The following is a 12,522-nucleotide window of genomic DNA, read 5'->3' on the forward strand; positions in this document are numbered from 1 at the left end:
GGCACAGGGGTGATCTGGTGATGGGAAACCCGCGGGGATTACAATCGAGATGGAAAAAAATGTGCAAAATGATGTAAAAATAAACTTTGTAATAAAAAAAATGAAAAAAAAATTTTTCTGTGCCTTTGCATATACTCTTCTATTTGAAATGCCATTTCCATTATTACCTCTCTGATCTATAAAATTCATCTTAGATATCATTTAATCCAGGTCACCTTCCTTGATCCACTACCACCTACTTCCTCTCATCAGACTGAGTTAGGGTTCCTTCTTGTACATATTTTCGTAGCCCTGCAATCATAACTACCACTGCAACAGCACTTTCTAAAATAAATTTTAAATGTTGACTCATTTATCTCTTCTTTTCCCTTCCCTGTTCCTACAGGGGAATAAAAAGGTTTCATTCAGCAGTCTGGTCCTTTTCTTTACAATCCACAAATGCTTATTGAATGAGCTACTGAGTGGATAAAGCACATGAATGTTTTCTCTAAGGGCTAAAATCTGTGTCCATTACTAGACACAGGGTCTCCCTGGTGGCACAAGGGGTTGTCTCAGCACTATGAAGCTATCCACAGCCACTGCAGCATGAGTTTGATCCCCAAGCCAAGGAGCTGACCCACATGGTTCAGCAGAGACCTATCCTGTCCTGCCCACTACTCCCCTCAGCAATGTATTTCTGCATGTTCTGCTCCCCACTCTGCCTCTGGTGAATCCTTCCACAACCTCCTCCCCACACCTCTCGCTTGTACCCAAGTTCTTATAAGCATTTAAAAAAATCTTTAAAAACATTACTAGACACAGATTTGTAGTTATTAGCTTAGCAGCATACAATACTGAAATAAACTTATATGCTAAGTAATGTTCTTTAGTAGTATACAAAATGTTAAATATTGCAGAGGACCCACCTATGGTTTTCAGAGACATAAACTTCAAGTTGTTTTTACCTTGGCACAGAATTTTCCAAAGACAAACTAGATTCATAAGAAAATTTTATATTTGCTGAGTTCAGAATTATGCAGATGGTTTTTTTCAAAAAGAAAGACAATCAGCCACATGTCGCAGCACACCTCTCCTCCTTTCCCACTCCCCACCTACGTGCCAACAGTATATTTCAGTAGAGCCGCTGGTTCTGCAACTCACTCTGTCTCTGGTGAATCCTCTCACCACCCCAACCCCTATATTTCTGTCCAATTCTTGCATGCATAATTTTTTAAAATCTTAAAAAAAAAAAAAAAGGACGTCATGGAGTAAGAGATAGGTGAAGGTGTGGTGTCACAAGATGATGAGACTTTCAAGTCCAGAGAACTAATGCTATTTCTCAACTATTTTCTCTTACATTACACAAGCCTCAGTAAAACATGGTATTTTAGAAAATGTGTCCTCATTCTCATTTTAAAGAGTGACAGTATATAAAAGGACCAATAAAAAAAGCAAACATTTTAGGGAACATCTAGGATAAGGTGATTTCACCTTATTACTTATCACTGTTTAAGCTAATCTTCACATATCAACTGATGAAAAATTAAGCTCCAGAAGGGATTACAACCAAGTTTTATGGTTTGGTAAAATAAGACAAATGAAATATACCTGAATCTAAATCATAATTATTTTTTTCTATGCTATATTCCTCCAATAGAAAAGTAACTAGGATGAAATGTAAATATATGAGTCCTAAGCTAAAAACTTTAGCTTGAATACTTATTTCTGTATGTAATTTCAGGGGACTTTCTTCTTACAGTTTACATTTTTCTTGGCTAATTTATTTGCTTTTTGTTTTTTTAAATAAGTAACTGTACTTTATTAAACAGAAGAATATTAAACAGATATTAACATATGTAAGTAAAACTGAACTACACTGCTAATTTTTTTAATGATTATCCAATATTAGAGATGTGTGAAGAAAAGGTATATTAACTACTGACATGTAAATTAATAGTCATTTTTTGAGAGTAATGTGCCACCTCTTCTAAAATGTGTAATAAACTCATTCTCGGATGTAGTTTTGCTTGTAGAAATCTACCCCACAGAAATATCTGTACTATTACACAAAAATCTCTAAATGTATTCACTGTAGCATTGTTTCTACTAGAAATGGAAAGGATGGAAGAAAAGGGAAAAGGTGGAAGGGGAAGGGAAAGGGCCTAAATATAGGCACTGATGTGGAAATTGATAAAATATAGTAATTAATAGGCTTTATACTGAAATTAAAACAGGAAATCAAAATATATGTGTACATATATGCACACATACATAAATGTATGAAGCCACTATATATTTTTATTTTTTTTAAAGATTTATTTATTTATTCATACAGAACTGGGGTACAGGCCAGAGGCACAGGGGTGGTGAGAGGATTCACCAGAGACAGAGCGGGAAACAGAACAGGCAGATCAACGAAGTACACTGCTGAGGGGAGCAGCGCACGCCATGTGGTCACCTCCAGGGCAGGCGGGGATCGAACTCATGCGGAAGCGGCTTTAGATTCCCAGTGCTATGCTTTAACCTGCTGCGCCACCAGGGAGGGCCCCACTATATATTTTTAAAGTGTGAATATATGTTCTCAAAACATAACAGAACTTCAAAATATATATATATACTTATACATGCAAACACAATACTCAGAGAAAGATTATGTATATGGCAGGGGACAAGTGTGGGATAGAGACATACAGACAGACAGATATCTAGAAAAACTAATCTGGTAAAATACCCTTCAGAATGATTAGTTCTGGAGAAAGATGTGGGATTAGGCATTCATGAAATGACTGTCATTTTTATTCTAGCGGAGGTTGACCAACATTTTCTGTAAAAGACTCAGTAAATAGGCCCTCCCAGGTGGCGCAGCGGGTTAAAGCACAGCCCGAAGAAGCTTAAGCCACTTCCGCAAGTTCGATCCCCACCTGCCCCCGAGGTGACCACATGGCATGGCAGACCTTTCCTGGCCCGCCCGCTGCTCCCCTCAGCAGTGTACTTCGTCAATCTGCCTGTTCTGCACCCCACTCTGTCTCTGGTGAATCCTCTCACCCTCCACATCTCTGGCCTGTACCCCAGTTCTGTACAAATAAATAAATCTTAAAAAAAAAAAAAAGACCCAGTAAATAAATATTTTAGACCTGTGAGCCATCTGGTGTCTTACAACTATTCAGTTCTGCTATCAAGCAAGGAGTGCAGCTATGTTGAATAAAATTTTTTCTATGGATGCTGAAAATGGAAATTTCAAATCACAGCCACAAAACATAATTGTCACAAAATATTATTTTTCATTTGAGTTTTTTCAACTGCTTAAAAATATATAAACCATTCTTAGCACTACAATCATACAAAAACCAGATATGCTATGGTTTGGAGGCCATAGCTTCCTGATTCCCGCTGCTCAACAGGAATAACAGCCATGAGCAACCCACCGCTGAGGACCTGACATTACTAGTGCAAATGCAAATGTGTGGATGTGTAAATCTACAAAGATGTACTACTGAAGTACTCCTTATTAATTCTTATGTTGGCGATCTTATTGAAGAGAAAATATTTAGGTTTGTTTAGTTAAATTATATTTTTATTTAATCTCAGCTGTTTCTTTTTACTTAATGCTTAATATAGCTACTAGGAAATTAAGAATCACACTGTTTTTCTGTTGGTCAGCACTGCTCCACACACTTTTATATTATTTTAAATTGTTTTCCATTAAGTTTCTATTTATTATTTCATTAATTCTGATAATATTGAGCTGATGCCAACAATGAATACACCAGCAAATAAAATATTTATAATCTACTTTAACATGAAACATTATATTATTAATTTTTCTAAGGAAATTATTTATTATTGCAACAATTATGAGAAATACCTTTTATCAGTGCTTCATTAATTCTATTTAAAGTCACTTGAAACTTTCAAACTTTCTACTGCCCTTAAAAAGAAATTATATATATAATACATGTCTTTTGCAGCAACTTGGATGGAGCCGGAACAGATCATGCTTAGTGAGATAAGCCAGAAAGAGAAAGAAAAATACTGGATGGTTTCATTCATAGCAGGAGTATAATGGACCAGGCGAGAAAATAACAAAAATAATGAACAACCATATACCAGAGACATTTTGGGGGGGTGGAGTGGGGAATGGGATCAAAAACATGGGGGGGGAGGGAAATGCATGGGTCTATGGTGGTGGCACACGGGTGATTTGGTGATGGGAAACCCGCGGGGATTACAATCGAGATGGAAAAAAAATGTGCAAAATGATGTAAAAATAAACTTTTGCAATAATTTTAAAAAAAGAAATTATATATATAATAAATATATAATTGAATACTAAGTTGTAATATTTGCATAGACAGCATTCAAAATAGTCTAACAATGTAGGAAAAGTCTAGCAATAGCTATTCAAATATCTTATAAATTTTGATCTGTCCACCTTATATACAGAAAAAGAGTATAAATAATTTTCTTTGAATTCTCTTTCCTACTTCTTTTCAGAATATTTTTCACTTGAATTCAGTGTCTACCACACTTCAAGTTAGTTACCATTGTAGCTATTAAATTATATGGATACCTAAGGTCCATGAATGTACCTAGCATATTAGTAAAAGATTAATAAATGTTAGTGGGTTTTAGGACTATAATTCTATCTCCATCTTACAAACAGAATACATTCTAAAAAGTTCAATCCTAAGTCAACTGGCTCACATTTTCATAGATATATGTCCACATGCATATATTATATATGAATATTTATGTAATTTAAAATAATACAGAAAGCTACACAGACATAGGTAGTATAATTTAAAAGTACTGTTTCAAGATCAGGATACAGATGCGAAGAAGTTTCTTCCACTGGTGTCATAAGGGCTTCCACCCCAATTTGCTGAAGCACTTGGGATACTCTACCATATAGTATAAACCTGATAGATTCTTTGTTAATGCAGTCTAGATTCTTTGTTAATGCAGCTGTACATGTCATTTCAGGCCTTTTTGTTCAGGAGAGTTCTTGGTATGAAAAGGAGAAAACATAAGTAGGATAAAATGAAAATAATAGGTCTTCTCATATGTAGAGAGCTGTGTGAAAGTAGACTTACACTTTGTCACCAAAGGATGAACAAAGACTGACCTGCACATTACAGTGACATATTTAGTCCTAATATAAGAACTCTGTATAACAAGACTATTGAACAATGTTGTGATTTTTATGAACTTTTCTTTGCAAATATGCTGTTCATTTCTAGAATATCAGGGGGCTACCTGAACCTTCCAAACTCAGAGCTAGCTTAATTGAAATGATTTGGTATTGAACTCTCAATTTCTTATGAAATAGACTCTGTAATAAGCCAAATCTAGAAAATAATTAACTCCATCTGCTGTAGAATTATTAAGAATTTTATATTCAGTGTTCCCCATGAATAAACCCATCCATGAAAAATTTCTTTTAGAGCTAAGTGCTAGACCATGTTTCTTTTCCTCTGGAATTTTACTAAAAATAAGAAAAGTGTAACAGCCTTCTATCTACATGGAAGCTTAGAACCAAATTTGAGATTCAGGTTTTATGGCCTGCCTGTACAGTTGATGTCTTTTTCATCCATATCTTAACTTCCTACTCTCTTATAAGGTCCTTATTTATGAGACTCTGATTCTAACTAAATGTTTAAAGTAAATACATCACTTATTTATAAATGCCTTATATACTTTATGAACGAAGGTAGAAGAATGTTAATTTTTATTTTTATGTCATATAATTAACTCCTGTGAGTCTCTAATATCAAAATATCTACGTGAAGGTGATGTACACAAAGCTAAGAACAATAACAGAAAGCTAAGAACAATTTAGGATTAGACTTGCCTGCATATAACAAGTGTTTTACTTTCATGAATATTTACTCGTTTTGCATATGTAGTTAAACGCATCCACTTTAGTATATTGAATATATAGAACACTCCCTACTTCTCCTTTTGTAATGGGTATAGAATATTCATTTCAATTTGTTCACTGTAGATACATGACCAAATAATCTCTTTATGTCAAATAAATTTTTTTTTTCATGAGCAGGACACTTAAAACACACTTGTACCCATTAAACCCGGGTTTTATGTGAAAATGATTTCAGAGGGTATTGGAAACCCCAGGTTTCTTTTTAATCCTCCAGTGTCTTTAGATAGCAATTCCTAAACTACCATTTCCATCACCCTTTTTATCTCTGCAAATTGTTGGTAAGAGCTGCATCAATTATGTTCACAATGGTAGCTCAATCATATATGCACTACCTCTGATTATGCTAAAGAAAAATTACATTTAAAGGATTCAGTTCTGGAAGAAATCATTATACATATGAGACTTTACAGAGAAAGAAAACTTATGTGGAATAGTTTTCATTTAGATCTTTCAGAATATTTTGTTTACTTAAGTATATAAACCATAAAAGAACATATTAAAACTTACTTTGTATTCTATGTTCTAATTGCCAGAGCAACTTCAGCACAACATTCAACTTTAATATATATCCTTCACAGTTCAAGAATTATTTACTCCCTTAAAAAACGATCCTTAAACAGTTGTAAATTTGATTCCTCTGTCTTTTTTCACTAAGGTATTAAAAAGTATCTTCTAGTCATTGAGATCTACCATTGAATCTTAGGGCTATTTTTTTAAAGTATATTTTGGATATATGTGCTTCTATTTTGGAAGAGATAGCTACTTTAAAGTTATACATTTCTTTAATTAAGTAATTATATAGTTCTAAAAGATAAGCTGTATACCAGTGATAAGTTGTTTTCATACAAGCTGGTACTGATTTTCTCAAGCAGTTCTTACTTCTATGGCTTGGCATTTTGGGCCCAATTCCAATATATATACTCTCTCTCTCTCTCTCTCTCTCTCTCTCTCTCTCTCTCTCTCACACACACACACACACACACACACACACACACACACAAATCATTTTCAGCATTATCTCCATAATTATTTATGTAGTGCAAACTTTAAACTTTCTTCAGAATTTAATAAACACTAAGTTTACTGAACAGTTGGCTCCCAGTACTAGATTACTTCATGAACTGGATTTTTAGAGGCAATAATTAGTAATTTTCAAGTCCATCAAATAGTTTGTCATGGTTTCAGGTTAATTAACTTTTAGTTTTGTTTTAAGGAAGCTTTTTCAGGTAAATTTGTATCAGTCAAGTTTATCAGTCATGACATTCGATGTATAAAGTAGATTAATCAACTTATTCCTATTAAGCTTATAAATTGCAAATTATGAAACCAATAACTAAATTATTTAAAATACATCAAAATTAATATTTATTTATAAGGTGAATACTACTAGCCTATAGCACCAAGCACAAATCTCAAATGACTATAGAAAAGCATACAAATATCTGTTAAATATCTTGTCAACATTAGCAGTATAAAAAAAAATAAAGCAAACAAAACTTGGGCAAATTATCTCTAATTACATTATTTTAGTTATTTCTTCTAACCTGTGTAAAGTTAAATCTTTATTAGTAAGTGCAAAGCTAATCAGTTCATGAAAATGTTAAATATTGGAGTTTCTACTTTAAATAAGGGCAACAAAAAAACCCAATCACCTGACCTAAGTTTACACTGATACTTCCTAGATAATTACAAAATAATTTGTAACTAATTTGTACATCTTTAGGGACTTGAAAGAGATAGATTTTACATTAAATTCAGTGAACCTCAGACTTGGAAAGTTTGACATCATGTGAGAAAAAAATATGAAAGTATAATGTTTATACATATATATACATAAAAGGCTATATGCATTCACTCTAATCAGGCATGTGTAAAGAAACAGTATAAACTTTAGAATGACTAGCTCCTCACATAAATAAATAGAAGTAGGGTTTTGCTTAAAATTCAAGATTCTTTTTCCCATAAAAGTCACTTGATGACAGGGCCCTCCCTGGTGGCGCAGCGGGTTAAAGCACTGCACTAAGAAGCTTAAGCCACTTCCGCATGAGTTCGATCCCCGCCTGCCCTAGAGGAGATCCACATGGCGTGGCAGACCTCTCCTGACCCGCCCGCTGCTCCCCTCAGCAGTGTACTTCGTCGATCTGCCTGTTCTGCTCCCCACTCTGTCTCTGGTGAATCCTCTCACCCTCTGCATCTCTGGCCTGTACCCCAGTTCTGTATGAATAAATAAATAAATCTTTAAAAAAAAAAAAAGTCACTTGATGACATTCCAAAACATCTAACAAATGTCAAAGATACTTTTTAATATAAATGACACTTAAAAGAAAGTTTTGGGCTATGTAAGCAACTATACAGAAACTTAAAACACACTTTATTTTCCCATTTCATATATTTTATTACTTACTCAAAAAATGTTTAATTTTTTTTAAAAAACACAAAAAATGAATTTTTAAAAACATGCTCACAATCCTAGGGTAAGGGAGTTATGAGATACTGGTTAATTTTCCTATTAATACAACTCTGTTGTAATCTAATGTTATTTTCTATCATGAAACTAGGTGTCTAGTTTTTGGTTTTGTTTGTTAGAAATCTCTTAATTACTATTATAATACTACCTAATACATAATACCTACTATTATGATTTCAAAACAATAATGTCTTCAACAGCTACCATTTGTTCTCACATTGTACTAATAATCACCTTAATTTAAAATGTAATTATTGCTCAGAAAAGTATTTTCAACCTAAAATTTGTGAATTTCAAGATTTTTTTAATAGGAGTTAAATTGTAAGAAGTTTGCATTTTGTGAAGAAAATATGAAAGGATGATTCTGTCACAGGGAAATGAAGTCATAAGCCCAAGTGTAAAATTATTGTAAGCAATTCAAAGTAATTGAAATGATAAATTTAAAACAAAAAGCTTTTGAGAACTAAAAAGAATCAAATTTCATAAAATGGTGAAATTAGCATATTTTTAAATAGTTAAAACTTCATGTTTCATCTCTATTGTAGCTACTTCCTCTTTTTAACCTCAAATTTTACTTCAAAATGCTAGTATAATGACATATTTCTTTATTTCTTCTCAAATGCAAAGATGATATTTGAAAGCCTCTTTCACAAAATGAGAATTTTTAATCAAATTTTTCACAACTATTTGAAATTAATCACATGTCAAGTGTATCTTTCCTAAAAAGCATTATCTTCTTGTATACTAAGCAGATAGTAACATTTCAAACACAGTCTTTCTAAGGAAATTAGGGACACATTAGAAATCTACTTTCCACCTCAGAAAAACATTTTCCTGTAAAGGATTGGCTGAATATGTAGGCAGGTTTCTTAAGTGTTTCTCCAACCCTCTTCTCTGAGCTTCTGTCCAAAAACAGAAAGTCACAAGTTTACAAAGTTTCCTACTTCAGATTTTTTTTGACTAATATTTTTGCCCTAACATAAATGGACATATCAGAGATTTTCTATGAATACCACATTTTCACCAGAAAGCAAAGAGAACCTACTGAATCTTCTTGTTCAGGAAAATTTTCTATCTCTGCCAGCATCATTAATTTGTCGCTGCTAAGTGCGATGTATAAAATTACAAAAACCTGAGCTATGAAAAAAGCAAGATACAAAAATATATAAAGCACACTAAAAGGAACATGCTTCAAGGTGTGTGGACTGTCTCAGAAGAGACAGCAGTGTTTCTCAAGAGGGCAGCTGGGAGTCTGGAGCAGAGGAGTGGAGTGGAAGGGCTACCTCTCTCCACTGGGTTCCCTTTGGTAGTATTTGCTGTTTTGTTGTTGATGTTGAGTGTCAGCACTGTTTTTAAAGAAAGAAAAAAAAACTCAAAAAACATTCCTCATAAATATTTTCCTACAAAACCCAATCTAGTCAACAGTACTTAAGAATTTTGAGTATAATTTTTCACACATAATTTAGGCACACAATGGCTTGATGAACAAATTTGATGGATAGCTTTGATGGAATAACAATGGGACTATTTTCATTTGTGACTATATGTAAGTGTACAAGTTTACATACTCTAGACTACAAATGTGTTCAGAACACTCTATGGACATACAATAGTGCTTCCAGCATGAAGGCATGTAATTTGTAGAGAAACAAATAAATAATGGGAGAAATGGTGAAAATCTGTACAGTTTTCTTCAGAACTGCTCTCCTCCAGTGAAGATAGTACTATTTCAGACAGCAAGTTCCCAAGTAATCAGAAATAACTCTTGAAAGAGAGAGGATAAAGTACTTTTTATTCAAAGATGGGAGCCTTCCAAGTGTAAATGTACCTGTAGCAGCACCTAACACAGCTGAAGAACAAAGTAATAACTTGTAATATAACCCTGTGATGTGAACTTTTATTCCAAAGTTCTATAAAAGAATTACAAAATGAAATGTATACGCCGAAAATAGTAATCATCTGGGGAAAGAATCATGCAATTTTAAACACATTTTCCGTTTAGGCTCTCTGAAGATTATTACAGTGGATTTAATTTCTGAAACATGTTAGAACTTGAAAAATACAACATATTTTACAAATGACTTTATATCCATAGCTCCAATAACTACTTTTACTTACCATTTATCGCTGAGGAAAGTTTGAAGTGAAAGATTTCTACTATCTTCTAATTTAAGCTAATACAAGTGAGCAGTATAGTTTAAATTAAGCCAAAATATAAAAGACAACCTGCAGTTTTAGAATTCTATCACCCATTTTTTAAACACATACATTAATGATTCAATGTGCATCACTAGATGGTGGGGGGTGGGGGGGGAGTACACAATTGCAGTGCAGATAAGAATAAAGACCTATTGCAAGTGCTTCAAGTTCCAGAAAGATCTGTAAAAGTAACAGCATGTTAAAATTGTGGCAATGCTAACTTGGCTAAATCAGTAACTGAACTCTACAGAAAATTTGTATAGCATTACATTTTGTTATTATCTCATTTCAAAATACTACTTTCTGCACTTGCCTGGTTGACACTTCCTCCCCACAGGTGACTATAGTGGTCCCTTCCTCTACCCTCACCAGAGAAAGAACGATTCTTTGCAGAACTACATTGAAATGAACAAAACAATGATTTAAAAAACAAGGGCAAAACCACAGCAGATATTCCAACGGAATAACTGAAATCAAACAGAAAAGAAGTAAGTAACAGTGTTCCTGCCTTTACAACATGTACTAGTAGGTTAAAGTGGAATTATTTCAGATGTCCTTTAGTTTAAAAAAAAAATCTTGCTTTAAAACAGCACTGTTCTAGTTTCTTTCTCCTTTCTAAGTCTCCAGAAAAACTTAAAAATCTTGTATTTGTGTCTCCGTTATTGTTTTTATTGCAAGATTACTCGATTACTCAAAATTTAGTAAGGTTTGCACATTTCTTTTGTCTTATTCCTTGTAGTGTTCAGCATTTGTGGAGGTTTCACAATGTCTGTGCTTTTCTTGGCAATATAGGTAAATTTGCAATTCAAAAGATGTTTATTGAAAGTCGGTTTATCTATGGTTTTGTATTTTCACAAGAAGCTACCATTTTCACCTGATTTGTGCTACCGTTTCATATTCCTTGAACAGGTTATGTTTTTTCTAACAACAACAAAAAGACCCATTTCAAACAGCTAGAAATTCTTGAATTTTCGGGATTTTCCCTTCTCTTCTTTTTGATCGTGGTAGTGATAGGAGAATAAATTCTCAGTTCGACATTTACTTTCCTTAGAGCGATAAAGAGAAGGAAAACCAGAGGAAAAGAAAACTGAACAGAACTTTACAGGTAAAAACTCAGTAGAAAACATCGCAAATAAAAATGTACCCTCTTCCCCGTATTCAATCTCCAGTCCCACAGAGGAAAAAGAAAGAATACTTACAAGTTAGCATCTGTGTATTTGTGAGTGTCTCTATGTGTGTGTTTTCTCTCTTCTTTGGATTTGGATACTTTGAGCTAATTTGGAAGTGCCCGTTTGGTTGCCCGCAAAATGATGCTTAAGAGGCTAAAGATGCATAAATTAGGAGTCCTACAATGGCAGAGAACGGTCATTGTACCTCTCCTCTTTATGCGCTCTTATGGTGGGACCCAAGAGCCTTTTTTTTTTTAACACTTTAGTCGATGGAGAGAGTGAGGGACTGGCAGCTAGAGAGGGCAAGGCGAACTCTTGCACACACACACCCCAATATAGCTCTACACCCCCTCTCCAATTATACTGGACTTTACTAAGAAGTTACTTTAGGAAAACTGGGGGGAGGTGTGGATGGGGAGAAGCGCAGAGTCCTTCACGTCAAGTCTGGACGCCAGCCCCGGGCTGCCTATTTCTGGTGCTCCAGGACTGGGGTCACTGCCGGAATAAAGGCGGGAAGGATGGAGAAAGGAAAGGGGGTGATCTTTTCAAGAAACACCCAAATGCCCCCTTTACCTTTTTTGCCTCCATTATGGGGGCTAGGGGGCGAGAGAAAAAGATGTCAATGACCATTGTTTGCTCGTTTGGGATGTTGCTCCGCCCCTCGAGTCTGTCGTAAACCTGGCGCCGGACTAAAATAAACCCCAGATCCCGCAGCTCGGGGGGCTCGCCACGCCGCGGACAACTCGTCATAGGCGCTGCCGCCGCAG

The 12,522-nt window shown here is 34.5% G+C and overlaps 1 protein-coding gene across 1 annotated transcript in view; it reads left to right on the forward strand.

Moving 5' to 3' along the window:
* NKX2-4 (NK2 homeobox 4) overlaps positions 1–12,522 on the forward strand; it is an 82,989-nt gene that overhangs the window by 64,296 nt on the left and 6,171 nt on the right. The gene's annotated exons all lie outside the window — the stretch shown is intronic.

This window comes from Condylura cristata, unplaced genomic scaffold (genome assembly GCF_000260355.1).
Source record: "Condylura cristata isolate star-nosed mole 26May11 unplaced genomic scaffold, ConCri1.0 scaffold00022, whole genome shotgun sequence".
In the NCBI taxonomy this organism is placed as follows: domain Eukaryota; kingdom Metazoa; phylum Chordata; class Mammalia; order Eulipotyphla; family Talpidae; genus Condylura; species Condylura cristata.